Raw genomic sequence first — 7559 nt, forward strand, 5'->3', positions numbered from 1 at the left:
GACGTTTGATGATTCTTCTTCGATCAAAATGTGGCATAAATACTGCGACAAGACCAATATATCGATAAATCCGAGAAGACAAATTATTCAAATGATGAGCCTATGTGCAATATTATTACATTTTCTTAATACCTTGACGCTAACTGGTGCCATTCGTCTCAATGTTACCTCATCGAAGACTAGTCATCGAACTAGTTTTCTCATTTTTTCACTCGATTCAGACCGGAATTTTAGAAAGTATTCAAATGAAATTAATTCAAAAAACGTACAGTAGATTGGTTACTCACGGATTTAAAGATATTATGGATGCCGTCGCATTTCACGATGAAAATTGTAAAAATCTGCATTTTGCCGCAAACACGCATCTCGTTTGGGTGAAGATGTTTTACCATAATGATGCGTTGTCGCCTTGTTTGTCTTCTATAGCTTAAAGGCCCATGCGGTAGCTGTAACTTTTGATAATTTTTTCGCTGTTTTTTTGTTTGTCAGTTGCAAAATCATGTTGATACGTCAACTATTTACCTTGTAAACACACTGTCTCTATGTGTACAATGCACTCTTTTTGTTCCCATGGGAACAATAACGATGCAGTCTACATACGTACAGGCAGGGTTGACAAGCTGAATACTGTATATCTCAACATGCTTTCGGGGAGTAGGACCAGAAACTGTAGATGACATTTATAATAAAAATGTGAAAATATCATCCAGAGGTACAGATACTGTCCCTTCAGCTCCTTCGTCATTATCTGCAGCTTCTATTACGTCATAAAACCCCCACTTTATTAGTTTTTGTGCATCTGCTTTACAACCTCAATAAAATACTAGTACATCAATTGCACAGAGCAGTTGACACTTTTAATCAAATTTATGGTATAAATCATCAAAACACGTACAACGTATGGTCTCAATTCACTCACCTTGCCGTTGTAAGATACAACCTGTACCGTCTTACACCTCTAGAAAAAAATCCAGGTCTGAAGCGAATAAAAATTAATCACTTACACGTATAAATATAAAACGCTATTGCTTTGCAGGTACACAGCATAAAGCAATCATTCCATTTTTGACGGGAAGTTTATGAAGGTATAAGGAAGGTATAAATTGTGTGAGAACAAATCTCTTCATCAAAGCAAAAGAAGGCAATAATTTTCTGAGGTGCAAAACTGAACCACGCAATTTAAAGAAAATTCTTTGTTTGCCGTCCTTGGGTTTTTTGAAATATCCATCAGCCAGTCAGGGAAAAAAAACAAATACAGACAAAAAAAACACAAGTGTATTAACATAAGCTCAATTTTTATTTGGTTTCCTTTGGAAAAATAATATTATTTTTGTAATAGTGTTAACAAGGTATTTGTATTCTTAATTTTCTCGGAAAACCTACCAGCACACGGACGGCAAATAAACATTATTTAAAGCGCCCTACTGTATTTGACAAAGCTGACTGTTGATGACTGATTTTTAACCACAGCCCCTCGGTGTTTTAACCCTATGCTACAATAGTTTGGCCCTATACAATTGTTATCAACGGTGGTAGTGAATCAGGGATTTACAAGGATTTAGATGTGAACATGTGAACGCTTGTCTGCTCGGGATAGCAAGACTTCATCAATACCTGCATCGAGAGAAAGCCACTGACTGTACTTTGTAATTCAACTTCGTATCGAAATGTTCATCCTATTTGCTTCTTTTCATTAGCCACTTAGTTTTTTTGCCGTTCACCCGCGACTTGAAATATTTCATGAAGTCACGTATTTCTTCAAATTAATCTTCAGACCCTTCGAGAGTCGCTCGCACGCTTCACTTCCATATAAGCGCTCCATGAAGCGAATATAACTTGAAAATGATTAAGATCGTATTTCACCACCATACAGTGTTGAATTGGCACACTCCGAGTGTTTTTGGAGAAATAACTGGAATTTGTTGACTCTCACAAATCTTTCTGTTATCGTCCGAGTCGAGCAGTGTGTACATAGCATACGTGATACACAAACTCATGTTTCAGGCGAAATTGCTCTAGCTGTTAAGGTTCTTATAACAGACCCTTTTCACCGATTGTGACATATTCACCGTTCTTGTGATATTTTAAAACCAATTAAGCAGCAAAACGGTCTTACGGCGTGCAGACTTTTAACTTAAAGTATCACCATCGTTTCATTTCCGCCGACAACACTATGCGTAAAGAAATGACTTATGATCGATATTCTAATGGAATCCAGATTCTTTCTAAACCACAATATTTTCATCTTGGAATGATGAATAGGATGCCAAAAACATTACTTCTCATTTAGTCACGAGTGTTTGCCGATATGTGTTTTAAGCATTTCCAACTGACTGAATCTTGTTTAATCATTGTATGGCCAGTCGTATGTGTCACCCAATTTATTATACTTGATAAAACGATTTTGTAATTTTCTGCATGGACGAAAGGGGGAAGCTTATTGCTAAATAAACGGCTTTGGTAAAAACATTTGAAGCCCTGCAGGTGCAGAGTGGTGTACTACTGTAGCTCAGCGTTTCTTGCAACTTCCAACAACTATACAGAATAACATTGATCAGCCAAGCTGAGGATTGCGATATGAAAACGTACTCTGAAAAATATGGTAAAGCGCCAAGGTCGTAGAAAACCGTGTGGCTGTTTAATTGCAGTTCAGTTCACTGACATTCCTGAATGAATTTAGAAATACATTGGGAAATGAACAAGGGCATTCACTTCTGCCATCTCGGCATGTCTTCATGATCGACAGAACGAGGAAGAGTGTAAAGTCTTTGTCAAATTCAAGTTCAAAGTTCAAAGTATTTTAACAGTATCTCATATAGTTCGCTTATGACATAGTTCTTCCACCCAGATAAGACGAACTACAGCTTTCCAGATTCCTGTAGAAGGTGGTGTGAGTTCATCGACAGCTCGCAGGCGCTCCCTACGGAGAGAGATATATTTTGGCCGCGGGATATCTTTGTTCTGCGCTTCGTTTTGAACCATGTGGGAATATTACAATCGTATACACCTCCATAATTCTATCATTCGGGTCGGGGCCTGTGTATTTTTTGTATTTTGTTTTTGGTTAAACGACTTGACACCGTGATGACATTTCGCACATGAAATTTGTCTTTAAGGCGCACTGAATCGGATGGGGATGAAAAATATTGAATTCTCTCATTGTCTTTCGGAATAATCTGTCCCTTGAATATTTCCCTTACATTCTACCACCCTGAGATCCATGGAACACATGCCGCACTGGAAACATATGTTAACGCTGCAGTGAGAAAAATAATTATTGTCACAAACGTCTCGCCATAAATAGATGTTACAACTCGGTTTAAAATGTCACCGACCTAAGAATCAATACGGTTTGACAAAGCCTCGGTGACATTTACCACACCAGCCACAATCCTGTATATTTACTTTCCAGAATATGACATACTGTAAACACACACAATATGAAAATGCACTTACTCTATGTTTGTTCTGGACCATTTCACGATACGATGTGTTCACAGTGCGTGGGGCCTGTGCTGGTGGTACGTGTGTCAACGGTATCTGGTCCACAGGAAAGTTTATTACTGCACGTCGGATCGTACAGAAGGCTTTTCAAATAAATTTGCAATGGGGACTGAGCTTATATGAATGGGAACTGTCTCCCATATTGGTGGGCAGTTCGTGCGTGGGGCGAACATGTATCGACGAAACTCGGGTATGTAAATTTGAAACTTAAAGCGTCGGAACTGCGCTTAAAGGCGGTATGGGACCCATACGACCAATGTAATCACTGTACCCAAGGTACGATGATTGATGAAAGTTAAAACATGTCTGTCATAATCTACATCGTATTATTTAAATGTTGCGGCTATGATGATGAGGTGCATCAAGATATCGCGCACGAAATACATTGTTTGTAAACAAGAAACTCGCACAGGCGCAGTTCCGAAGACGGGTTCCCTTTAATACAATGCCAAGCTCAAGTTTTGAGGGGATATAATTATCATCATTTAGAGTTAGTTATAGACAGTCTAATTAGTTATAGATAGTCTACTCTAGTGTTTTAAAGAACGCTCACAGAAACAAACACACTGGGCAAATCAAAATGATGACAATAGATGGAATTTGTAATAAAGTGTCAATTGATTTGCCGATGCCTATGTAACGATTACCGGTAAACATATTCGACGCAGTCTGCAAAAAAAAGCGTCTTTTTAAGTGACAAGTTGTCGTTTAGGTAGGCGGTACGCCCTCTACAGTCAACAAATTAGCAACCACTGTGCAACATTCAATCTTTGTGCGTGAACACGCAGTGAGTTGGTTCCAGTTGCAACGACTGCCCCGGAAATATTTAATCGATGAAATTGCGTGACTGCTTTGTGAGGCAATGTTTTACCACTCTCAGTATGGTTTCTTGTATCATATACTGTACTTGCATTTCATATCAATACGAGAGTCTCGCCAACAGATACTCTAGGTGACACACAGCAATTTTCGGAGAGCTTATTTAGAACTCTAATACCATATTTCAAACGTGCAGATCCTTATTTTTTCCACAAGTGTTCACAGCAAACAGCTGGACATTGTTGCATTCAGGCATAATTCGCAATTTGTTAATTTTCATACTCTTTTCCAAATGAAAGTGGGCACATAGTTCGCGACCTTCTAAATAACCGATTTCCGGACTTAAAAGCAATGGAGCGCACATATTCAACACTTCGACCTCGTGATCTTGCTTGTGGTGCCGCTAGCGGTACAAGGAGCACCCAGACTCTAAAGGAGAAAACTGATGACGGTTCATTCAGTATAGTGCACAATTTATCAAACTTTCCTCTTTCATGCATGCATAACAGAGTGTTTGCTACACCTATGGCGGCAGTAGCATATTAATTGTCGATAGCAGTGTTAGTCAAGTAGTAAAGTGTGAAATTGTGCCCTGGTTCTGTCTGGACCAAGCGGACTAGGTAGTAAGTAGGCGCCAACAAACGAATAAATATCTCACTTAAAAGTGCTGCACTCGTCCTTTTCAAGTAAACCGATCACTGTCACCTGCATGGAAAAAACATCTATGCGTCTTAATGAATTGGTATGCTACTGGCCAAGATCGATCTTAATTTATTGTGTTCTTTATTGACCATTCATGTTTATATCGGAAATATGTCTTTGATAATTAATATAACATCGTTTGAAAATAACATTAACTAATTCAGCTGGAAAGTCCCGTTTGTTAGAAAGTCGGTCTCGGGATGTCAAGTCAAGTACAAAAAGAATATTGATTTTATTTTCTTTTGGAGGGAGTACCTGTCTGATCAAACTTTAATCCTGCCAGTTGGTAATTGTTTTTATTCAAATATTTTCAAAATAAATAAAATAAGTTAAACTACAAACGAAATATCTGCTCTATTACATCCCATCAAATAAAATTTTAGAAGTACGCAAAAATCACCGAGATGATATTTTTTATATTTAAAGTTTCCCGGATATGAGGAAAGGGGTTGTGAATTGCAGTTGCTCTTACAGGCCCGTTTTCATAATGTTTAAATTTTACTGCATTTATGATCAAAGTGCAACACTGTATAAAATATTTTTGTGTAACTCCACGTTCAGCAAACAAATAATAATTTGGTACTCGCATTTCGCGGAAATGGTCCTTTAACTGAACAAATATATTCATTTTCAACATTTTTTTTAAATTTATATTAATTTTTGTATTTTTAGATTTTTTCCTCAGAAATATTTGAGTTCCTGTGATAATATATTGTCACAAAACAGCATTATGGTGTACGAAAAGCGTTACTTTTAGCCAGTAAACACTTGGATTTGCGTCTTTATTCTCCTTCTGCATAGAGGGCAGTGTGTCACCTTTCTGGCACAGCTAGAACACAAGCAGAGAAGCCGACAGGGTGATGTCACCGTGTTCCTCTCTCTATCCATGCAAATAATGCAACAGTTACTATCAACGCGGTTTTCCTCGTCGCTGTCCTCCTCGTCGGTGGTGGCGCTGTCTGGCATCCTCTCCACACAGGTTTCAAGAGCGCACAATTTTGTACGCAGGTTCTCCACTTCCCTCCACAGTTTGGTGTTTTCTCGTTCGATGTATGTCTTTTCCAACTTCATTGTCACGATGAGATGGCAGAAATTATTCCGTTCGCGGCGGCCTTCCTTCGGGCGATCTCCATGGCGACGGACGATTCCATTTGCATTTATTCGGCAAAAAAGATGGGACATCATGGTAGTATGGCTTCATCAATTAATCTTAACCCCCTTTATGTTCCATGCATTTGAAAATGGTCATAACGAGCATTAACGGAAATAATTCAAGTCATTTCTGTCTCTGAAAAGACTTACATGGACACAACCTATCGTGTAGAGGGACGATGGTACGAATCAAGTATGTGGCGAGATTATTGTGCAGACCGCGATGCATAGCGCCACCATTGCGTTTTCAGGGAAAGCAATACTCGTACACAGGACTTGATGCGACCGCCATTCTCTTGACGCCTCTGCGGAGAAGGTTATTGGAATTTTCGGTCGATTAACAAAGCAATACCAAGACAGCCTTTTCCTGATTGAACCATGAAAATAAAATCTGCAAAATGTGAGGCAGAAACAAGTAAGCTCGATGATACACATCAAGTAAACTCAATGATCAAACCACTTGGAAAATTAGTCTAAAGTGTTTATATTATCAGGAAAGAATAATTGGTGTGTTGTGAAACTTTCTGAGCTAACATATAAACGAATTGTTTGGAAAAAGGACTTGTACAACTTAAGATAGTCTAAATCCCTTTCCCTTAGTAGCCGGCAAAACAGAACCATTTAAATCAGTTTCTTTTTGGAAGGTGTTGAGCGCTGGTTTAATTCAAAACAGAAAACTACGGTGCTAGTGTGGGCCAAGGCGTTCAACCTACGATCTACGCAACAGCCTACCATTAGCGAGACAGTCCTTCAATTTCTTATATGTTTTGATACTTATATGCCCACAGACTTGGAGCACGTCTACCTAGACAGTGTCTTCGCTACCATCAATCTCTTCAAATTAGTAGTAATGCTATCACGCACTCTATCCTCAGACTTAGTCATTAGTTTTATTTTTCGTGATAAATTTTGTTTTAAAGAAATTTGCTGACTTCACCGGTTTTTTTTCTCTCATAACATTTTGTTTGGCTAAGTTGTGCTTTAATGCATTTTGTCACTCTCCAGATATTTCTGTAGTCCTTGGCGATGCATACCTGTGACTTTTTTTAAATCGAAATCTCACGTCTCACGAAAAATACAGTATTGCTTATTACGCTTCGACTGTGTTCAAGTTTGCCCGATACTTTGGCCATGTGCGCCTTTATGAATTTTGGGAAAAATCAATAAATACTTTCTTGACAAGGGAATTTGAAGCGCTGCTGTAAATTCTTGACGAGGGTCGTCTGAGGTAAATAATCGATCTCACGGTGACATATTCGACCTCTGTGATGGTCATCGTACATTTCCCTCAGCAACGTACTATATATGGTAGCGTTTTTTGATAACCCAATTTGTAGGGCTACGGAATCCTGACGGTATACGGATAGACATGTATTGCTGAT

Source organism: Ptychodera flava, chromosome 17, assembly GCF_041260155.1.
Source record: "Ptychodera flava strain L36383 chromosome 17, AS_Pfla_20210202, whole genome shotgun sequence".
Classification (NCBI taxonomy): domain Eukaryota; kingdom Metazoa; phylum Hemichordata; class Enteropneusta; family Ptychoderidae; genus Ptychodera; species Ptychodera flava.